Genomic DNA, 24,280 nt, shown 5'->3' on the forward strand with positions numbered 1-24,280 from the left:
TAACCCGGAAGAGGTCTCCTGGAGGAGACCAGCCTACTGGAGAAGGTGGTAACACGGAAGAGGTCTCCTGGAGGAGACCAGTCTACTGGAGAAGGTGGTAACCCGGAAGAGGTCTCCTGGAGGAGACCTGTTTTCTTTCTTTTTCTTTAATGTTTTAAATAAACACCCTTGAAACTGAGGTATGACAGTTGTGTCTGATCTGTGTAAACATCTAGATCAAATCTCCTGGTCTGCCACACATGGTCCAGGTGTCTTATTTTTTTAAGCCCATAACCATGTGTGTGACGTGTATACTTTTGTTTCAATGTAGATTTGTTGAAGACAACCAAGAATCACTCTGTGTGACTGTCACACCCTGACCATAGTGAACCTTTCTATTTCTCTATTTGGTTAGGTCAGGGTGTGATTTGGGTGGGCATTCTAGATTTTCTATTTCTTTGTTGGCCGGGTATGATTCCCAATCAGAGGCAGCTGTCTATCGTTGTCTCCGATTGGGGATCATACTTAGGCAGCCCTTTTCCCACCTGTGATTGTGGGATCTTGTTTTTGTATAGCTGCCTGTGAGCAGCCCAGAACGTCACGTTTCGTTTCTCTTCTGTTTAGTTTTTTTGGTGAGTTTCATCTTCATTAAAAGATGTGGAATTCCATGCACGCTGCGCCTTGGTTTATTTACGACTGGGAGCTGGAGACAGTGATCGTGACAGTGACCCTGATTTAGCCCACTGCAGTAAAAGGTTATTCAGGAGCTACAGATTTGCATGCTGAAAATGGTGTGGCAATATTAGGTACATTTTAAATATAAAATATTCAAAATGTTCTTGAAAAATTCAGAGAACCTCAAAGAAAAAGTAAAATGTATATTGTGTGAACATCAATAGAATGTTATGTTAAACCTAAAACAAATATGTTATGAACTTCCTAAAAACGGACATATTTCCTTCTTACAATATTAAGATAATGGCCTGAGCAACCTAACTTAAACGTTGTATGAATGTCATCACAACTGAGCGTATTTTGTTTTGGGAACCTATCTCTTGTACCCACATTGTTCCCACAACTTAATTGAATGTTGTGGGAACCTTTAAAGAACTCAGAAATGATGTTCTATCAACATTCTTGCAACATCAAAAGTATATTTTTTGCACCCTGATAACATGTTCCCACATCATAAAAACATGTTTTAGGAACTTTTAAATAACAAAACATTTGTTCTGGGAATGTTCTTGCAACATCAGGAAAATGTTTTTTGCAACCTAATATAAACATTGTAATAATCAGCACACACCACCAGACTGTTCCCATAACCTAGTAAAACATTCTGGGAACCTTTAAAGAACAGATTCATTGTATTCTGGGAACATTTAAACAACAGATGAAATGTATTCTGGGAAGATTTAAAGAACAGATTAAATGTATTCTGGGAAGATTTAAAGAACAGATTAAATGTATTCTGGGAACATTTAAAGAACAGATTAAATGTATTCTGGGAACATTTAAAGAACAGATTAAATGTATTCTGGGAAGATTTAAAGAACAGATTAAATGTATTCTGGGAAGATTTAAAGAACAGATTAAATGTATTCTGGGAACATTTAAAGAACAGATTAAATGTATTCTGGGAACATTTAAAGAACAGATTAAATGTATTCTGGGAACATTTAAAGAACAGAATAAATGTATTCTGGGAACGACCTTGTAATATCAGGTAAATGTTTTTAGCAGCCACTTTTTTTCCCCTGTAGAATCAACCGCACAACTGGACAGTTTTTGTGTTTTGGGAATGACCCCACAACGTTCTTGCAACATCAGCCAAATGTTTTATACAAACATTCTATAATCAACACCACAATTAAAAAAAATGCTTGTGTTATGAGAAAATAATGTTCTTGGAACCTTTGCTTGGGAGAGAGAGAGAGAGAGAGAGAGAGAGAGAGAGAGAGAGACTGAATGATGAGAAAGACTGAAATATGAGGGAAAAGAGATGGAAAGATTGGCCATACAGATGGATACTGGGTCACACTTTATTTGGATAGTCCATCTGTAAGTGCACTACTATCAACAAACTATCTGTTGAGTTCATGGTAAGGTTAGAGTTAGGGCTAGGGTAATAGGTTAGAGGTCAGCTGAAGTGTTACTGATATAGTAGACACTGTAGTTAGCTGAAGTGTTACTGATATAGTAGACACTGTAGTTAGTTGAAGTGTTACTCCTAAAGCCTATACACAAATTCTGTACATCTTCCTCTACGTCTGTACCTCTACTTGCTACTCACACCTCACATAAGTCAAGTCACATTTTATTTACAATTCATTTCACATCTCAAGACACCTGACCAGATAATAACAAATATTACACACCTGGAAAAGATGTATGTTGACTTGCTCCCACACACCTTCAGTCAGAAACAGCTCTACGTTGACCTGCTACCAGAAACCTTTAGTCAGAAACAGCTCTATGTTGACCTGCTCCCACACACCTTTAGTCAGAAACAGCTCTACGTTGACTTGCTCCCACACACCTTTAGTCAGAAACAGCTCTATGTTGACCTGCTCCCAGAAACCTTTAGTCAGAAACAGCTCTGTTGACTTGCTCCCAGAAACCTTTAGTCAGAAATAGCTCTATGTTGACCTGCTCCCAGAAACCTTTAGTCATAAGTAGTACCTAAGCATGGTGCATGAGGAGAGAAGAGAACAGAAAGAGAGACATATGGTTCAGAGAAGGAGAGGAGGGAGGAGGGAGAAGAGAGGAGGGAGGAGGGAGAAGGGAGGAGGGAGGGAGGAGGGAGGAAGAGGAGGGAGGAGGGAGGAGGGAGGAAGAGGAGGGAGGAGGGAGAAAGAGGAGGGAGGAGGGAGGAGGTGTAACACTCAATTATTCAGATATTGACTGGTAATGTGTTGCAGCCTGGTCTCCTATTATATCTCCAATGTGGTGAACTACTTTCTAAGTCCAATGCTGGTATTCTGGGAAAGTGTGTGTGCCTGTGTGTATGCGTGTGCGACAGACAGACAGACAGACAGACAGACAGACAGACAGACAGACAGACAGACAGACAGACAGACAGACAGACAGACAGACAGACAGACAGACAGACAGACAGACAGACAGACACAGTAATGTTAGAGGATAAAGAGGAGACATCTCCATTCAGTAAGAGGGTACAGACATCTCCATTCAGTAAGAGGATACAGACATCTCCATTCAGTAAGAGGATACAGACATCTCCATTCAGTAAGAGGAGACAGACATCTCCATTCAGTAAGAGGATACAGACATCTCCATTCAGTAAGAGGATACAGAGATCTCCATTCAGTAAGAGGATACAGACTTCTCCATTCAGTAAGAGGAGACAGACATCTCCATTCAGTAAGAGGAGACAGAGATCTCCATTCAGTAAGAGGAGACAGACATCTCCATTCAGTAAGAGGATACAGACATCTCCATTCAGTAAGAGGATACAGACATCTCCATTCAGTAAGAGGAGACAGAGATCTCCATTCAGTAAGAGGAGACAGACATCTCCATTCAGTAAGAGGATACAGACATCTCCATTCAGTAAGGGGAGACATCTCCATTCAGTAAGAGGATACAGACATCTCCATTCAGTGAGAGGGTACAGACACCTCCATTCAGTAAGAGGATACAGACACCTCCATTCAGTAAGAGGATACAGACACCTCCATTCAGTAAGAGGATACAGACACCTCCATTCAGTAAGAGGATACAGACATCTCCATTCAGTAAGAGGATACAGACATCTCCATTCAGTAAGAGGATACAGAGTTCTCCATTCAGTAAGAGGATACAGACTTCTCCATTCAGTAAGAGGAGACAGACATCTCCATTCAGTAAGAGGAGACAGACATCTCCATTCAGTAAGAGGAGACAGACATCTCCATTCAGTAAGAGGATACAGACATCTCCATTCAGTAAGAGGATACAGACATCTCCATTCAGTAAGGGGAGACATCTCCATTCAGTAAGAGGATACAGACACCTCCATTCAGTAAGAGGATACAGACACCTCCTTTCAGTAAGAGGATACAGACATCTCCATTCAGTAAGAGGAGACAGACATCTCCATTCAGTAAGAGGATACAGACACCTCCATTCAGTAAGAGGAGACATACATCTCCATTCAGTAAGAGGATACAGACATCTCCATTCAGTAAGAGGATACAGACATCTCCATTCAGTAAGAGGATACAGACATCTCCATTCAGTAAGAGGATACAGACACCTCCATTCAGTAAGAGGATACAGACACCTCCTTTCAGTAAGAGGATACAGACATCTCCATTCAGTAAGAGGAGACAGACATCTCCATTCAGTAAGAGGATACAGACACCTCCATTCAGTAAGAGGATACAGACACCTCCATTCAGTAAGAGGAGACAGACATCTCCATTCAGTAAGAGGATACAGACATCTCCATTCAGTAAGAGGATACAGACATCTCCATTCAGTAAGAGGATACAGACATCTCCATTCAGTAAGAGGATACAGACATCTCCATTCAGTAAGAGGAGACAGACATCTCCATTCAGTAAGAGGAGACAGACATCTCCATTCAGTAAGAGTATACAGACATCTCCATTCAGTAAGAGGATACAGACATCTCCATTCAGTAAGAGGATGCAGACATCTCCATTCAGTAAGAGGATACAGACATCTCCATTCAGTAAGAGGATGCAGACATCTCCATTCAGTAAGATGATGCAGACATCTCCATTCAGTAAGAGGATACAGACATCTCCTTTCAGTAAGAGGATACAGACATCTCCATTCAGTAAGAGGAGACAGACATCTCCATTCAGTAAGAGGAGACAGACTTCTCCATTCAGTAAGAGGAGACAGACATCTCCATTCAGTAAGAGGATACAGACATCTCCATTCAATAAGAGGAGACATCTCCATTCAGTAAGAGGATACAGACATCTCCTTTCAGTAAGGAGCAGCCATATTGACCTACTCTCCTCCACACTGCTGATTTCATCCGTCCTTCGCTTCCCTCTCTTTTCCATCTTCCTCTTCTACCGCACTGAGGGGCAGGCCTAATCTGACGGACAGGTGAGGGCTCAGTTTTTCTGACTCAAAAGGCCAAGAAAATAATACAAGTTAAGACCGACTAGACAGTTGGCAGCAGATCTCTGTGAAGACCTGTAAACAAGTTAGAGTAAGGTATCGCTATAACTGCCTCGCTCTCTTCTGTCACTCCAAGGAGGTGTGAGAGCCAACCCCCTCCCTCTATCCCTCAGTCCCTCCATCCCCCTCTGCTCACATACCCAGGCCAGTGTGTTCCTAGTGGTGACGTTCTCTCTCCAACACCTGCATGCCCTTCTATCAGAAAAACATTCAGTCGAGAACACAGACTCACACACACACAGAGATGAAACCAGTGTGAAATGGCTGGCTAGTAAGATGTGCATTCTAGAAACGTTTCAATCGGTGAATTCACTCGATCTGAGACCTTGAAGAAGTTGATTCCCTTGCTCTGAAAGGGCTGTGGCTTTTGTGGAGCGAAAAGGAACAAAACTTAAAGTGTGACTGTTGTCGACGTGTACAGAGGATCCCTGGTTCAAGCCCAGGCTGGAGAGAGGCGGAAGCAACACTGTTACACACACACTGCTAAGACGTGTCATTATATGTGTGAGAACCTGGAGTCCTTACAGTAGCTGGATGCTGCACCAGGGTGAGATGGAACACACAGCTAATGTATATAGAACACACAGCTTTATAGAACACACAGTTATATAGAACACACAGCTTTATAGAACACACAGCTAATGTATATAGAACACACAGCTAATGTATATAGAACACACAGCTTAATAGAACTGTCACAGTATCTAACGAAGGTGGCGCCCCTCCTCGGTCGGGCGGAGCTCGGCGGTCGTCGTCGCCGGCCTATTAGCTGCCACCCACACCCACTGAAGCAGGCGCCGGCGGTATCCGGATTACTCCTCCCCGGGAGTTCGATGGGACGGCCGCTGGGTGCAAGGGGTTCTTGCTCCAATTGGAACTATACCTGGCGACCGTCCGCCCCCCTCCCTCCGACGAAGAGAGGGTGAGCGTCCTCGTCTCGTGTCTCACGGGTCGAGCAATGGAATGGGCCAATGCGGTCTGGGATGGCCCAGACTCGGCTCGGGGCGACTACCCTGAGTTCACCTGCCGCTTCCGGGCGGTTTTCGATCATCCCCCGGAGGGCAGGGCGGCGGGTGAGCGGCTATTCCATTTGAGACAGGAGACGAGGAGCGCTCAGGATTTCGCCCTGGAATTCCGGACTCTCGCCGCTGGATCGGGGTGGAACGAGCGGGGTCTGATAGACCACTATAGGTGTAGCCTTCGCGAGGACGTCCGCCGGGAGCTGGCTTGTAGGGACAGCGCCTCCACCCTAGACCAACTGGTGGATTTGTCCATTAGACTGGACAACCTGCTGGCTGCCCGGGGACATTCCAGTCGCGGCCTGTTCGTTCCGCCTCCCAGTCCTCCCGCTCCACAGCCCATGGAGATAGGGGGGGCTGCGTCGAGGAGGACCGGAGGGGGGGGTCTCTCCTGCACCCGCTGTGGGCGCAGAGGACACACTGTGGACCGGTGCTGGAGAGGTCCACCCGGGAGTTCGGAGGGCAGGCAGAGCACTACTTCGACCCCCCAGGTGAGTCCGCACCAGCCACACCCAGAGCCCCCTGTCGACCACATGTACACCTCCGTTTGTTTTCCTGATTTTTCCCCTCACTTCCAGTTTAACCTGTTTAGGATAGGGGGCAGTATTGACACGGCTGGATAAAAAACATACCCGATTTAATCTGGTTACCACTCCTACCCAGTAACTAGAATATGCATATACTTATTACATATGGATAGAAAACACCCTAAATTTTCTAAAACTGTTTGAATGGTGTCTGTGAGTATAACAGAACTCAAATGGCAGGTCAAAACCTGAGAGATTCCTTTACAGGAAGTGGCCTGTCTGACCATTTCTTGAACTTCTTTTCCATCTCTATCATTTACTAAGGATCTCTGCTCTAACGTGACACTTCCCACGTCGTCCATAGGCGCTCAGAGCCCGGGAAAAAACAGAATGTCGTCATTCCAGCCCCAGGCTGAAACACATTATCGCCTTTCTCAAGTGGCCGATCAAGGGACACTGGCTTATGCGCGTGACCCCGACCGCCCCCGCCTTTGGGATTTTTTCCTCTGTTTGCCGAAAAGGAGATTCCCTGTCGGAATATTATCGCTTTTCTACGAGAAAAATGTCGTAAAAATTGATTTTAAACAGCGGTTGACATGCTTCGAAGTACGGTAATGGAATACTTAGAATTTTATTGTCACGAATTGCGCCATGCGCGCGACACTTATTTACTATTTCGGATAGTGTCTGGAACGCACGAACAAAACGCCGCTATTCGGATATAACGATGGATTATTTTGGGCCAAACCAACATTTGTTATTGAAGTAGCAGTCCTGGGTGTGCATTCTGACGAAGACAACAAAAGGTAATCAAACTTTTATAATAGTAAATATGATTATGGTGAGTGCTAAACTTGCCGGGTGTCTAAATAGCGAGCCCGTGATGCCTGGGCTATGTACTTAGCCTGTTAGGGCTAGGGGGCAGCATTTGCACGTCTGGATAAAAAAAATGTACCCGATTTAATCTGGTTACTAATCCTACCCAGTAACTAGAATATGCATATACTTATTATATATGGATAGAAAACACTCTAAAGTTTCCAAAACTGTTTGAATGGTGTCTGTGAGTATAACAGAACTCATTTGGCAGGCAAAACCCTGAGACATTTTCTGACAGGAAGTGGATACCTGATGTGTTGTATTACCTTTAAACCTATCCCATTGAAAAACACAGGGGCTGAGGAATATTTTGGCACTTCCTATTGCTTCCACTAGATGTCACCAGCCTTTACAAAGTGTTTTGAGTCTTCTGGAGGGAGATCTGACCGAACAAGAGCCATGGAACGATGATGTCCCATTAGACACCTGGCGCGAGTTCATGTTGGGTACCCTCGTTCCAATACGTTATAAAAGAGTATGCATTCGTCCACCTTGAATATTATTCATGTTCTGGTTAAAAAGGCCCTAATGATTTATGCTATACAACGTTTGACATGTTTGAACGAACGTAAATATATTTTTCCCCTCGTTCATGACGAGAAGTCCGGCTGGCTTAGATCATGTGCTAACAAGACGGAGATTATTGGACATAAATGATGAGCTTTTTTGAACAAAACTACATTCGTTATGGACCTGTGATACCTGGAAGTGACATCTGATGAAGAGAATCAAAGGTAATGGATTATTTACATAGTATTTTCGATTTTAGATCTTCCCAACATGACGTCTAGTCTGTATCGCAACGCGTATTTTTCTGGGCGCAGTGCTCAGATTATTGCAAAGTGTGATTTCCCAGTAAGGTTATTTTTAAATCTGGCAAGTTGATTGCGTTCAAGAGATGTAAATCTATAATTCTTTAAATGACAATATAATATTTTACCAATGTTTTCTAATTTTAATTATTTAATTTGTGACGCTGACTTGACTGCCGGTTATTGGAGGGAAACGATTTCCTCAACATCAATGCCATAGTAAAACGCTGTTTTTGGATATAAATATGAACTTGATAGAACTAAAAATGCATGCATTGTCTAACATAATGTCCTAGGAGTGTCATCTGATGGAGATTGTAAAAGGTTAGTGCATCATTTTAGCTGGTTTTATGGTTTTGGTTACCCTGTCTTCGAATTGACAAAACATTACACACAACTCTTGTAAATGTACTGTCCTAACATACTCTAAATTTATGCTTTCGCCGTAAAACCTTTTTGAAATCGTAAAACGTGGTTAGATTAAGGAGATGTTTATCTTTCAAAGGGTGTAAAATAGTTGTATGTTTGAAAAATTTGAATTTTGACATTTATTTGGATTCAAATTTGCCGCTCTTGAAATGCACCTGCTGTTGATGGAGTGCACCACGGGTGGCACGCTAGCGTCCCACCTAGCCCCAAGACGTTAAAATATTGCAAAATGTGCTTTCACCAAAAAGCTATTTTAAAATCGGACATATCGAGTGCATAGAGGAGGTCTGTATCTATAATTCTTAAAATAATTGTTATGCTTTTTGTGAACGTTTATCGTGAGTAATTTAGTAAAATGTTAGCGAATTCCCCGGAAGTTTGCGGGGGGTATGCTAGTTCTGAACGTCACATGCTAATGTAAAAAGCTGGTTTTTTATATAAATATGAACTTGATTGAACAAAACATGCATGTATTGTATAACATAATGTCCTAGGGTTGTCATCTGATGAAGATCATCAAAGGTGAGTGCTGCATTTAGCTGTCTTCTGGGTTTTGGTGACATTATATGCTGGCTTGAAAAATGGGTGTCTGATTATTTCTGGCTTGGTACTCTGCTGACATAATCTAATGTTTTGCTTTCGTTGTAAAGCCTTTTTGAAATCGGACAGTGTGGTTAGATTAACGAGAGTCTTGTCTTTAAATGGCTGTAAAATAGTCATATGTTTGAGAAATTGAAGTAATAGGATTTTTAAGGTTTTGAAAATCGCGCCACAGGCTGGCAGTGGCTGTTACGTAGGTGGGACGAATTCGTCCCGCCTAGCCTAGAGAGGATAAGGCACTAGTCGATTCAGGTGCAGCTGGGAGTTTTATGGACCGTGGGTTAGCGAAGAAGTTAGGGATTCCCCTGGTTCAGCTGGACCACCCCTTCCCTGTGCACGCCCTAGATAGTCGACCGCTAGGGTCAGGCCAAGTAGGGGAGGTCACAGTGCCACTGGTTATGCAGACGTGGGGGGGTCATGAGGAGCGTATCAGCCTGTTCCTCATTGACTCCCCAGCGTTTCCGGTGGTACTGGGAATCCCCTGGCTAGCCACGCACAACCCTCAGATTTCGTGGAGGCAGAGGGCTCTTATGGGGTGGTCGAGGGAGTGCTCAGGTAGGTGCATAGGAGTTTCCATCGGTGCGACTACGGTGGAGAGTCCAGACCAAGTCTCCACCGTGCACATTCCCTCAGAGTATGCCGATTTGGCTATCGCCTTCGGTAAGACGAAGGCGACTCTATTACCCCCCCATCGACGAGGGGATTGTGCGATAAACCTCCAGGCCGACGCGGTTCTTCCTAGGAGTCACGTGTATCCTCTGTCTCAGGAGGAGACAGTGGCTATGGATACATACGTCACTGAGTCCTTGAGACAGGGATACATTCGGCCATCTAAGTCCCCCGTCTCCTCAAGTTTTTTTTTTCTTGAAGAAGAAGGAGGGAGGTCTGCGCCCGTGCATTGACTATAGAGGTCTAAATGCTATCACAGTGGGTTTCAGTTACCCGCTACCTCTAATTGCTACGGCAGTGGAGTCATTTCACGGGGTGCGCTTCTTCACGAAATTAGATCTCAGGAGCGCGTATAACCTGGTGCGTATCCGAGATGGAGACGAGTGGATAACCGCATTTAGTACCACATCGGGCCATTATGAGTACCTCGTCATGCCGTATGGGTTAAAGAACGCTCCCGCTGTCTTCCAATCATTTGTGGACGAGGTCCTTCGGGACATGCTCGGGCAGGGTGTGGTGGTGTACATCGATGACATCCTGATCTGCTCCGCCACATACGCCGAGCATGTGTCCCTGGTGCGTAGAGTGCTTGGGCGGCTGCTGGAGCATAACCTATACGTCAAGGCTGAGAAATGTGAGTTCTCCAAACGAGCCGTCTCATTTCTAGGATATCGCATTTCCACCTCGGGGGTGGAGGTGGAGTGTGACCGCGTGACGGCTGTGCGTAATTGGCCAACCCCAACCACTGTGAAGGAGGTGCATCGGTTCTTGGGGTTCGCTAATTATTATCGGAGGTTTATCCGGGGTTTTGGCCAGGTGGCGGCTCCCATTGCCTCACTGATGAAGGGGGGGCCGGTGCGGCTACAATGGTCAGCAGAGGCGGACAGAGCCTTCCATCGTCTGAAGGTTCTGTTTACCAACGCACCTGTCCTGGCGCATCCGGACCCCTCTTTGCCATTCATAGTGGAAGTGGACGCGTCCGAGGCTGGCGTAGGAGCTGTGCTATCGCAGCGCTCGGGCGTTCCTCCAAAGCTCCGCCCATGTGCATTCTTTTCTAAGAAGCTGAGCCCGGCGGAGCGCAACTATGATGTGGGGGACCGGGAGCTGTTAGCTGTGGTCAGGGCTGTGACGGTGTGGAGACATTGGCTTGAGGGGGCACGTCACCCTTTTCTCATCTGGACCGACCACCGTAACCTGGAGTATATTCGGGCAGCGAGGAGGCTTAATCCCCGTCAGGCAAGGTGGGCCATGTTTTTTACGAGGTTTCACTTTACCCTCTCGTACATTCCAGGTTCCCGGAACCGGAAGGCTGACGCACTGTCGCGTCTCTACGACACCGAGGAGCGGACCATCGATCCCACTCCCATACTCCCCGCCTCCTGTCTGGTGGCACCGGTGGTATGGGAGGTGGATGCGGACATCGAGCGGGCGGGTCGGTCAGAACCCACTCCACCGCAGTGTCCCGTGAGCCTGAAATACGTTCCGCTTGGTGTTCGCGATCGCCTGATCCGATGGTCCCACACTCTACCCTCCTCGGGTCATCCTGGGGTGGAACGGACAGTGCGGGGCCTGAAGGGAAGGTACTGGTGTCCCACCTTGGCTGAGGATGTTCGGCGTTATGTCTCTTCCTGTTCGGTATGCGCTCAGTGCAAGGCTCCTAGGAACCTGCCTCGAGGGAAATTATAGCCCCTCCCCGTTCCACAACGGCCTTGGTCTCACCTCTCGGTGGATTTCCTCACGGATCTCCCGCCGTCCCAGGGGAATACGGCGATCCTGGTCGTTGTGGACAGGTTCTCTAAGTCCTGCCGTCTGCTCCCTTTGCCCGGTCTTCCTACGGCCCTGCAGACCGCGGAGGCCCTGTTCACCCATGTCTTCCGGCACTATGGGGTGCCCGAGGACATCGTATCTGATCGGGGTCCCCAGTTCACGTCCAGGGTGTGGAGATCGTTTATGGAGAGGCTGGGGGTCTCGGTTAGCTTGACCTCGGGGTTCCACCCCGAGAGTAATGGGCAGGTAGAGCGCATTAACCAGGATGTGGGCAGGTTCCTGCGGTCGTATTGCCGGGACCGGCCAGGGGAGTGGGCGCAGTTCGTGCCATGGGCCGAGATGGCCCAGAACTCTCATCGCCACTCCTCTACCAACCTGTTACCCTTCCAGGTGGTATTGGGGTATCAGCCGGTCCTGGTGCCATAGCAACAGAGCCAGACGGAGGCTCCTGCGGTGGAGGCATGGGTGAAGCGCTCTCAGGAGACCTGGAATGGTGTCCAGGAGTGCCTAAGGAGGGCTGGTGAACGACACAAGGAGAGCGCTGACCGCCACCGCAGTGACGCCCCCGTGTTTAACCCGGGGGACAGAGTCTGGCTCTCGACCCGGAATCTGCCTCTCCGCCTGCCCTGCCGGAAGCTCGGTCCGCGGTTTGTGGGGCCGTTCAAAGTCCTGAGGAGGATAAACGAGGTGTGTTACAGGTTACAACTCCCTTTATATTACCGCATTAACCCCTCGTTTCATGTGTCTCTCCTCAGGCCGGTGGTAGCTGGTCCGCTGCAGGACGATGAGGTGCTGGAGGTCCCCCCGCCCCCCCTGGACATCGGGGGGGCCCCGGCGTACACAGTCCGAGCCATCCTGGACTCCCAACGTCGGGTAGGGGGCCTGCAGTACCTCGTGGACTGGGAGGGGTACGATCCGGAGGAGAGGTGCTGGGTCCCGGCGCGGACATTCTAGATCCACCTATGCTACAGGAATTCCACCATCGCCTCGCCCTCGTGGACAGGGGAGGGGTACTGTCACAGTATCTAACGAAGGTGGCACCCCTCCTCGGTCGGGCGGTGCTCGGCGGTCGTCGTCGCCGGCCTATTAGCTGCCACCGATCGTTGTTTCTGTGTCTTTTGGTTTTGTCTGTCTATCCCGCACCTGTTTTGTGTCTGTCATTAGTGGGGGTTATTTAGTGTGTATTTTCAGTTTGGGTTCTCGTGCGGGATTGTTTATTGTCTACTCTAGACAGTTGCGAGTATAGCTGGTTTTTTCGCTGGATATTGTCTATTGTATTGCCGGGCTGCGCCCCGTGCGCTTTTCCGGAGTGTTTAATTTTTGGGAATGTGTTTTTCCCTGGCGGACTTTGTCACGCGCCCTGTGCCCTACGGCTATTGTGTTTGCATTTATTATTAAAACACTGTTGCTTCGGCCCTCTGTCTCCTGCTCCTGATTCCACATCTCCACTGGTCCTAGACAGCCGTGACAAGAACACACAACTAATATATATACAACACACAGCTTTATAGACCACACAGTTATATAGAACACACAGTTATATAGAACACACAGTTATATAGAACACACAGCTACAGTTGAAGTTTACATACACTTAGGTTGGAGTCATTAAAACTTGTTTTTCAACCACTCCACACATTTCTTGTTAACAAACTATAGTTTTGGAAAGTTGGTGAGGACATCTACTTTGTGCATGACACAATACATTTTTCCAACAATTGTTTACAGACAGATATTTCACTTATAATTGACTGCATCACAATTCTAGTGGGTCAGAAGTTTACATACGCTAAGTTGACTGTGCCTTTAACCTGTTGGGTCTAGGGGGCAGCATTTGCACGTCTGGATAAAAAAAATGTACCCGATTTAATCTGGTTACTAATCCTACCCAGTAACTAGAATATTCATATACTTATTATATATGGATAGAAAACACTCTAAAGTTTCCAAAACTGTTTGAATGGTGTCTGTGAGTATAACAGAACTCATTTGGCAGGCAAAACCCTGAGACATTTTCTGACAGGAAGTGGATACCTGATGTGTTGTATTGACTTTAAACCTATCCCATTGAAAAACACAGGGGTTTAGGAATATTTTGGCACTTCCTATTGCTTCCACTAGATGTCACCAGCCTTTACAAAGTGTTTTGAGTCTTCTGGAGGGAGATCTGACCGAACAAGAGCCATGGAACGGTGATGTCCCATTAGACACCTGGCGCGCTAGTTCATGTTGGGTACCCTCGTTCCAATACGTTATAAAAGAGTATGCATTCGTCCACCTTGAATATTATTCCTGTTCTGGTTAAAAAGGCCCTAATGATTTATGCTATACAACGTTTGACATGTTTGAACGAACGGAAATATATTTTTTCCCCTCGTTCATGACGAGAAGTCCGGCTGGCTTACATCATGTGCTAACGAGACGGAGATTTTTGGACATAAATGATGAGCTTTTTTGAACAAAACTACATTCGTTATGGACCTGTGATACCTGGAAGTGACATCTGATGAAGAGAATCAAAGGTAATGGATTATTTACATAGTATTTTCGATTTTAGATCTCCCCAACATGACGTCTAGTCTGTATCGCAACGCGTATTTTTCTGGGCGCAGTGCTCAGATTATTGCAAAGTGTGATTTCCCAGTAAGGTTATTTTTAAATCTGGCAAGTTGATTGCGTTCAAGAGATGTAAATCTATAATTCTTTAAATGACAATATAATATTTTACCAATGTTTTCTAATTTTAATTATTTAATTTCTGACGCTGACTTGACTGCCGGTTATTGGAGGGAAACGATTTCCTCAACATCAATGCCATAGTAAAACGCTGTTTTTGGATATAAAAATGAACTTGATAGAACTAAAAATGCATGCATTGTCTAACATAATGTCCTAGGAGTGTCATCTGATGGAGATTGTAAAAGGTTAGTGCATCATTTTAGCTGGTTTTATGGTTTTGGTGACCCTGTCTTTGACTTGACAAAACATTACACACAACTCTTGTAAATGTACTGTCCTAACATACTCTAAATTTATGCTTTCGCCGTAAAACCTTTTTGAAATCGTAAAACGTGGTTAGATTAAGGAGATGTTTATCTTTCAAATGGTGTAACATAGTTGTATTTTTGAAAAATTTGAATTTTGACATTTATTTGGATTCAAATTTGCCGCTCTTGAAATGCACCTGCTGTTGATGGAGTGCACCACGGGTGGCACGCTAGCGTCCCACCTAGCCCCAAGAGGTTAAATAGCTTGGAAAATTCCAGAACATGATGTCATAGCTTTAGAAGCTTCAGATAGGCTAATTGACCTCATTTGAGTCAATTGGAGGTGTACCTGTGGATGTATTTCAAGGCCTACCTTTAAACTCAGTGCCTCTTTGCTAGACATCATGGGAAAATCAAAAGAAATCAGAAATCAGACCTCAGAAAGAAAATTGTACACCTCCACAAGTTTGGTTCATCCTTGGGAGCAATTTCCAAACGCCTGAAGGTACCACGTTCATCTGTTCAAACAATAGTACGCAAGTATAAACACCATGGGACCAAGCAGTCGTCATACCGCTCAGGAAGGAGACACGTTCTGCCTCCTAGAGATGAACGTACTTTGGTGCGAAAAGTGCAAATCAATCCCAGAACAACAGCAAAGGTCCTTATGAAGATGCTGAAGGAAATGGGTACAAAAGCATCTATATCCACAGTAAAACTAGTCCTATGTTGACATAACCTGAAAGGTCGCTCAGCAAGGAAGAAGCCACTGCTCCAAAACCGCCATAAAAAAAAGCCAGACTACAATTTGAAACTGCACATGGGGACAAAGATCGTACTTTTTGGAGAAATGTCCTCTGGTCTGATGCAACAAAAATAGAACTTTTTGGCCATAATGACCATCGTTATGTTTGGTGGAAAAAGGGGGAGGCTTGCAAGCCGAAGAACACCATCCCAACCGTGAAGCACGGGGGTGGCAGCATCATGTTGTGGGGGTGCTTTGCTGCAGGAGGGACTGGTGCACTTCATAAAATAGATGGCATCATGAGGAATGAAAATGATGTGGATATATTGAAGCAACATCAAGACATCAGTCAGGGAGTTAAAGCTTGGTCGCAAATGGGCCTTCCAAATGGAGGACAATGACCCCAAGCATACTTCCAAAGTTGTGGCAAAATGGCTTATGGACAACAAAGTCAAGGTATTGGAGTGGCCATCATAAAGCCCTGACCTTAATCCTATAGAACACTTGTGAGCAAAACTGAAAAAACGTGTGCGAGCAAGGAGACCTACAAACCTGACTCAGTTACACCAGCTCTGTCAGAAGGAATGGGCCAAAATTCACCCAAATTATTGTGGGAAGCTTGTGGAAGGCTACCTGAAACATTTGACCCAAGTTAAACAATTTAGCGACTGGAACGAGCTGCAACAAACACTCAAACTGGACAGTTTTATCTCAATCTCTTCATTCAAGGACTCAATCATGGACACTCTTACTGACAGTTGTGGCTGCTTCGCATAACGTGTTGTTGTCTCTAACTTCTTGCCCTTTGTACCCTGTTTTGAGCTGCTACCATGTTGTGCTGCTGCCATGTTGTGTTGCTACCGTGTTGTTGTCAGTTTGTGTTGCTACCATGCTGTGTTGTCATGTGTTGCAGCAACGCTATGTTGTTGTCTTAGGTCTCTCTTTATGTAGTGTTGTGTGTTTTGTCCTATATTTGTATTTAATTGATTTGTATTTTTTATCCCCAGCCCCCCGTCTCTGCAGGAGGCTTTCCTAGTTAAATAAAGGTTAAATAAAAAATACCTTCTCTAAAGAGACAGACCGGTATGGACACTTTTTATCACGCCTATATAAGGTCAATCAGTTGTCATAATGGAACCCAACACTGTTCTGTTGGCTCATATAGTAAATCATACCAGAACAATCTGGAGACCAAATGGTGGCTGAGTCTCTGAGGTGATGGAACTGTTGAAGAATGACTCTAACATGTAGGGGAATATATAAATAAAGGAGTCATCAATAAACATCTTAGCCTGAATGAATAATGGATGGGCCCCATTTCCCATTGCCACCGGCTGAAGATAACGCTATAGTAAACCATCACCATCACATTACACCAGCTAGCTAAGATAATGACCAACACCCAGGGAAACTGGCTGGCTGAGCTGGGCCTAGTGCTGTATGTTCAGACTGGCTGACATGCTAAAGTTCAGCGGTAGGGCCTCAAAGCTTAATATGTGGAGCACGTTCAGTTACTATATTCTGAGTAGCATGTGGTGCTGTACAGACCACATGACATTATATTTATACTACAGCAGGGCCTCTCCCGAAGCTAACAAAACCCACAGACTGAGGCTGCACTACATCTGCTTACACACACACAGAGAGAGAGAGAGAGAGAGAGAGAGAGAGAGAGACATCGATGGAGAAAAATAGACAGGGAGAAGGAAAATGCTTAGTTGGAAGCCATTTCTTCACCTTGAATGACTTCAAGAGCAAGAGAGAGGGAGGGTTGGAGAGAGAGAGGGTTGGAGAGAGAGAAAGGTAAAAAGAGAAACAGCGATGGAGAAAAATAGACAGGGAGAAGGAAAATAAATATTTGGAAGCCATTTCTTCACCTTGAATGACTTCCAGGGCTAGAGAGAGGGAGGGTTGGAGAGAGGGAGGGAGAAAGGGAGGGAGAGAGAGAGGGATAGAGGGAGGGAGGGAGAGAGAGGGATAGAGAGAGGGAGGGAGAGAGAGAGGGATAGAGAGAATGAGGCTGTCACTTGGAGAAAAGTGCCATAAAGCCATAACACAGATAGAACGGAGAAAGGGAGCAAGATTTGGCCAACCATGCAATGAAGACGCGAGAAAATGAGTTGCCATAAAAATAAATGTGGCAATCTTGCTCAATGTCCATTTCTTTCATTTCTGAGAAGGAATACGGAGAGAAGAGAGGGAGGGAGAGAGGGAGAGCGATATAAAGTTCCATAAATCTAAAATTAGCCACCACCATTTTGATTTAACCTCCAAGATTCATAGCTTCATGTTTACATGGGCAAACATTTTTTGTTGGACTTCACATTGTAGACATTCCAGAACCATTCCAACAGAAAAGGAAGGGCATTCTGCTGTGAGTACTCTGAAACACTGCAATCTGTTATGGTGACCATATTACTGCCACACCAACTGTCACGAGTCATGATGGTAGTCAAATTCCACGTGACCTTTTAGTCACGGTAATTAGGCTTCTCCAAGCTCTGATGCTGCTGCTGGTCATTAGTAGCCTACCAAACTTGTTAACTGCCTGGTACTCAGCACTCTAGTGTCCCTTTAATCATTCTGACCTCAATGCAAATGTCGTCGAAAATCTAATCAAACACTTCATGAGAGCCCATGAACTCATGTTGCACAACATTTCTATAGGCTATGCAATTGCGTGAGAAAACAGAGGATTGATGGCCTCTATTAAAAAGAGGAGGGTCCCATCATCTTTCTATAGGCTAGGCCTACTATATTTATTTATGAACTTTAATATAAGCACATTGCTTCTCTTTACAACAGGAGTATAGCCTACCTGGCTGGCATGAAAATTAACGACGGGAAAAGTGTCCTCCATTCAATATTAAATTATGTATTTTTTTTCAATGACCCTGTTTCAAAACAGATGAATGATACTGGTCCATTCTAAATCAAAACTAATTTCACATATCATTTAGTATATGTAATGACAAGATTAAATCAAGAAAAGACTGATGGATCACAATATTAGCCTATTTTTTATTTATTTATTTTATTTCACCTTTATTTAACCAGGTAGGCTAGTTGAGAACAAGTTCTCATTTACAACTGTGACCTGTCCAAGATATAGCAAAGCAGTGCGACACAAACAACAACACAGCGTTACACATACAGAATAAACAAACATATAATACAATAGAAAAGTCTATATACAGTGTGTGCAAATGAGGTGGGACAAAGGAGGTAAGGCAATAAATAGGCCACAGTGGCGAAATAATTACAATATAGCAATTAAACACTGGAATGATAGATGTGCAGAAGATGAGTGTGCAAGTAGAGATACTGGGGTGCAAAGGAGTAAGATAAATAAATAAATAACAGTATGGGGATGAGGTAGTTGGATGGGCTATTTACAGATGGCCTACGTACAGGTGCAGTGATCTGTGAGCTGCTCTGACAGCTGGTGCTTAAAGCTAGTGAGGGAGGTAAGAGTCTCCAGCTTCAGTGATTTTTGCAGTTCGTTCCAGTCATTGGCAGCAGAGAACTGGAAGGAAAGACGGCCGAAGGAGGAATTGGCTTTGGGGGTGACCAGTGAAATATACCTGCTAGAGCGCGTGTTACGAATGGGTGCTGCTATGGTGACCAGTGAGCTGAGATAAGGCGGGGCTTTACCTAGCAAAGACTTATTGATGACCTGGAGCCAGTGGGTTTGGCGACGAATATGAAGCGAGGGCCATACAAAGAGAACATACAGTTCGCAGTGGTGGGTAGTAATGGGGCTTTGGTGACAAAACGGATGGCACTGTGATAGACTGCATCCAATTAGTTGAGTAGAGTGTTGGAGGCTATTTTGTAAATGACATCGCCGAAGTCAAGGATCAGTAGGATAATCAGTTTTACGAGGGTATGTTTGACAGCATGAGTGAAGGATGCTTTGTTGCGAAATAGGAAGCCGATTCTAAATGTAATTTTGGATTGGAGATGCTTAATGTGAGTCTGGAAGGAGAGTTTACAGTCTAGCCAGACACCTAGGTATTTGTAGTTGTCCACATATTCTAAGTCAGAACCGTCCAGAGTAGTGATGCTAGACGGGCGGGCAGGTGTTGGCAGCGATCGGTTGAAGAGCATGCATTTAGTTTTACTTGCATTTAACCTGTTAGGGCTAGGGGGCAGTATTTACACGGCCGGATAAAAACGTACCCGATTTAATCTGGTTATTACTACTGCCCAGAAACTAGAATATGCATATAATTATTGGCTTTGGATAGAAAACACCCTAAAGTTTCTAAAACTGTTTGAATGGTGTCTGTGAGTATAACAGAACTCATATGGCAGGCAAAAACCTGAGAAGATTCTGTACAGGAAGTGCCCTCTCTGACCATTCCTTGAGCTTCTTGACTCTTTTTATTGAAAACTTAGGATCTTTGCTGTAATGTGACACTTCCTACGGCTCCCATAGGCTCTCAGAACCCGGGAAATAGCTGAATGATGTCGAGGCAGCCCCTGGCTGAAAAACATTAGCGCGTTTGGATAGTGGTCGGTCAGAGTACTATGAGACTGAGGCGCGTGCACGAGGCGACCCCATGTTTTTATTTTCTCTCTCTTTGTACTAAAACACAGATTCCCGGTCGGAATATTATCGCTTTTTTACGAGAAAAATGGCTTTCACTGAAAAGCTATTTTAAAATCGGACATAGCGAGTGCATAGAGGAGTTCTGTATCTATAATTCTTAAAATAATTGTTATGTTTTTGTGAACGTTTATCGTGAGTAATTTAGTAAATTCACTGGAATTGCTAGTTCTGAACGTCACATGCTAATGTAAAAAGCTGGTTTTTGATATAAATAGGAACTTGATTGAACAAAACATGCATGTATTGTATAACATAATGTCCTAAGATTATCATCTGATGAAGATCATCAAAGGTTAGTGCTGCATTTAGCTGTGGTTTGGGTTTATGTGACATTATATGCTAGCTTGAAAAATGGGTGTCTGAATATTTCTGGCTGGGTACTCTGCTGACATAATCTAATGTTTTGCTTTCGTTGTAAAGCCTTTTTGAAATCGGACAGTGTGGTTAGATTAACGAGAGTCTTGTCTTTAAAATGGTGTAAAATAGTCATATGTTTGAGAAATTGAAGTAATAGCATTTCTAAGGTATTTGAATAACGCGCCATGGGATTCCACTGGCTGTTACGTAGGTGGGACGAAATCGTCCCACTGGCCCTAGAGAAGTTAAGAGCAGTTGGAGGCCACGGAAGGAGAGTTGTATGGCATTGAAGCTCTTCTGGAGGTTAGTTAACACAGTGTCCAAAGAAGGGCCAGAAGTATACACAAGGGTGTCGTCTGCATAGAGATGGATCAGAGAATCACCAGCAGCAAGAGCGACATCATTGATGTATACAGAGAAAAGAGTCGGCCGGAGGATTGAACCCTGTGGCACCCCCATAGAGACTGCCATAGGTCCGGACAACAGGCCCTCAGATTTGACACACTGAACTCTGTCTGAGAAGTAGTTGGTGAACCAGGAGAGGCAGTCATTTGAGAAACCAAGGCTGTTGAGTCTGCCGATAAGATTGTGGTGATTGACAGAGTCGAAAGCCTTGGCCAGGTTGATGAATACAGCTGCACAGTACTGTCTCTTATCGATGGCGGTTATGATATCGTTTAGGACCTTGAGCGTGGCTGAGGTGCACCCATGACCAGCTCTGAAACCAGATTGCATAGCGGAGAAGGTATGGTGGGATTCTAAATAGTCGGTGATCTGTTTGTTAACTTGGCTTTCGAAGACCTTAGAAAGGCAGGGTAGGATAGATATAGATCTGTAGCAGTTTGGGTCTAGAGTGTCTCCCCCTTTGAAGAGGGGGATGAACGCAGCAGCTTTCCAATCTTTGGGGATCTCAGACGATACGAAAGAGAGGTTGAACAGGTTAGTAATAGGGGTTGCAACAACTTCGGCGGATCATTTTAGAGAGGGTCCAGATTGTCTAGCCCGTCTGATTTGCAGGGGTCCAGATTTTGCAGCTCTTTCAGAACATCAGCTATCTGGATTTGGGTGAAGGAGAAATGGGGGAGGTTTGGGCAAGTTGCTGTTGGGGGTGCAGGGCTTTTGACCGGGTTAGGGGTAGCCAGGTGGAAAGCATGGCCAGCCATAGAAAAATGCTTCTTGAAATTCTCAATTACAGCGGATTTATCGGTGGTGACAGTGTTTCCTAGCCTCAGTGCAGTGGGCAGCTGGGAGGAGGTGTTCTTATTCTCCATGGACTTTACAGTGTCCCCAAACTTTTTGGAGTTTGTGCTACAGGATGCAAATTTCTGTTTGAAAAAGCTAGCCTTTGCTTTCCTAACTGCCTGTGTATATTGGTTCCTAACTTCCCTAAAAAGTTGCATATCGCGGGGGCTATTCGATGCTAATGCAGTATGCCACAAGATGTTTTTGTGCTGGTCAAGCGCAGACAGGTCAGGAGTGAAACAAGAGCTATATTTGTTCCTGGTTCTACATTTTTTGAATGGGGCATGCTTATTTAAGTTGGTGAGGAAAGCACTTTTGAAGAATAACCAGGCATCTTCTACTGACCAGAATTAGGTCAATATCCTTCCAGGATACCCGGGCCAGGTCGATTAGAAAGGTGTGCTCGCTAAAGTGTTTTAGGGAGCGTTTGACAGTGATGAGGGGTGGTCGTTTGACCACAGACCCATTACGGACGCAGGCAATGAGGCCGTGATCGCTGATATCCTGGTTGAAGACAGCAGAGGTGTATTTGGAGGGCATGTTGGTTAGGATGATATCTATGAGGGTGCCCGTGTTTACGGATTTGGGGTTGTACCTGGTAGGTTCATTGATAATTTGTGTGCGATTGAGGGTGTCAAGCTTAGATTGTAGGATGGACGGGGTATTAAGCATGTCCCAGTTTAGGTCATCTAACAGCACGAGCTCTGAAGATAGATGGGGGCAATCAATTCACATATGGTGTCCAGGGTCACAGCTGAGGGCAGAAGGTGGTCTATAGCAAGCGGCAACGGTGAGAGACTTGTTCCTGGAAAGGTGGATTTTTTAAAGTAGAATCTCAAAATGTTTGGACACAGACCTGGATAGTAAGACAGATCTCTGCAGGCTATCTCTGCAGTAGATTGCAACTCCGCCCCCTTTGGCAGTTCTATCTTGTCAGAAAATGTTATAGTTTTTGGTGGTCTTCCTAAGCCAGGATTCAGACACGACTCGGACATCCGGGTTGGCAGAGTGTGCTAAAGCAGTGAATAAAACAAACTTAGGGAGGAGGCTTCTAATGTTGCATGCATGAACATGCCTGAAACCAAGGCTTTTACGGTTACAGAAGTCAACAAATGAGAGCCCCTGGGAAATGGGAGTGGAGCTAGGCATTGCAGGGCCTGGATTAACCTCTACATCATCAGAGGAACAGAGGAGGAGTAGGATAAGGTTACGGCTAAAGGCTATAAGAACTAGTCGTCTAGTACGTTCGGAACAGAGAGTAAAAGGAGCAGGTTTCTGGGCATGGTAGAATTGATTCAAGGCAGAATGTACAGGCAAAGGTATGGTAGGATGTGAATACAGTGGAGGTAAACCTAGGCATTGAGTGACGATGAGAGAGATATTGTCTCTAGAAACATCATTTAAACCAGGAGAGGTCACCGCATGTGTGGGAGGTGGAACTAAACGGATTGCTGAAGCATATAGAGCAGGGCTAGAGGCTCTACAGTGAAATAAGGTAATAATTACTAACCAAAACAGCAATGGACAAGGCATATTGACATTAGGGAGAGGCATGTGTAGCCGAGTGATCATAGGGGTCCAGTGAGTGGCTCGGGCCGGAGACACGGCGATTCAGGCAGCAAGCTAGCAGAAGGGCCTTAGATGGACGTTGCGATGGAATAAGTCTGTTGTAGCCCCCTCGTGCAGTTATGTCAGCAGACTGGTCGTCGTGGATCAACAGGGCTCCGTGTGGTAAAAGGAGCCCGGCCAATTGGCAAAATAGGTATAGTGGCCAAAGAATTTGTCCGATGGGCCTCTTAAGCTAACAGTCCGATATGCTCTAGACAGCTAGCAGGCCGCGGCCAGCAGGCTAGCAGATGGGCATTCAGGGGATGTCGCGACGGAGGAGTTGAAAATCCCCCTCGGGCAGATTACGTCGCTAGTCCAGTTGTGATGAGTCGGCAGGGGAGGCGTTAGCCAGGAGTGGCCACTCGGATAGCAACTAGCTAGCTGCGATGATCCAGGTGAAGAGGTTCAAAGCTTGCGGTACGAATCCGGAGATATGGGGAAAAAAGTCTGATTTGCTCTGGTTTGAGTCGCATTGTGCAGACTGGCAGGAGTTGTCCGGGCTAAAGGTTAGCTGATGACCGCTAGCAGTGGCTAGCTGACTACTAGCTAGTAGCTAGTTAGCTGTCTAGCTTCTGTTGGGGTGTCCGGTTCTAAAGTAAAGAAAATAGCAGAGCCATACCACATTGAGTGAGGCGGGTTGCAGGATGTTGAAGTTGAGGTTAAGAAAAATATTTAAAAAATATATGCGAAGAAAAAAATATAAAAATATATATACACGGGACACGACAAGACGAAGACAAAAGACGCCTGACGGCTACGCCATCTTGGATATATCAATGTGTGAATGACATATTATCACTTGTGAATGATGCCCAGCTTGTGTGCAGTAAGGCAAGATACCTTTGTTTTGCGATTTTTTTTTCAAATCATAGTTGCACACCA

General features: G+C 45.2%; 1 protein-coding gene across 3 annotated transcripts in view; it reads right to left on the reverse strand.

Moving 5' to 3' along the window:
• Positions 1 to 24,280, reverse strand: part of LOC106613300 (muscleblind-like protein 1) — a 149,869-nt gene that overhangs the window by 105,697 nt on the left and 19,892 nt on the right. Inside the window, exon 1 of one of the 3 annotated variants that reach the window (XM_045724844.1) lies at positions 2,358 to 2,420. The exons of the other annotated variants lie outside the window; for them this stretch is intronic. The gene's annotated coding sequence lies outside the window, so the exon portion shown is untranslated. Of the gene's footprint in view, positions 1 to 2,357; positions 2,421 to 24,280 lie in introns of those variants that run through there. 3 annotated transcript variants of the gene reach the window in all.

The sequence above is a fragment of the Salmo salar genome, chromosome ssa09 (assembly GCF_905237065.1).
Source record: "Salmo salar chromosome ssa09, Ssal_v3.1, whole genome shotgun sequence".
Classification (NCBI taxonomy): Eukaryota; Metazoa; Chordata; class Actinopteri; order Salmoniformes; family Salmonidae; genus Salmo; species Salmo salar.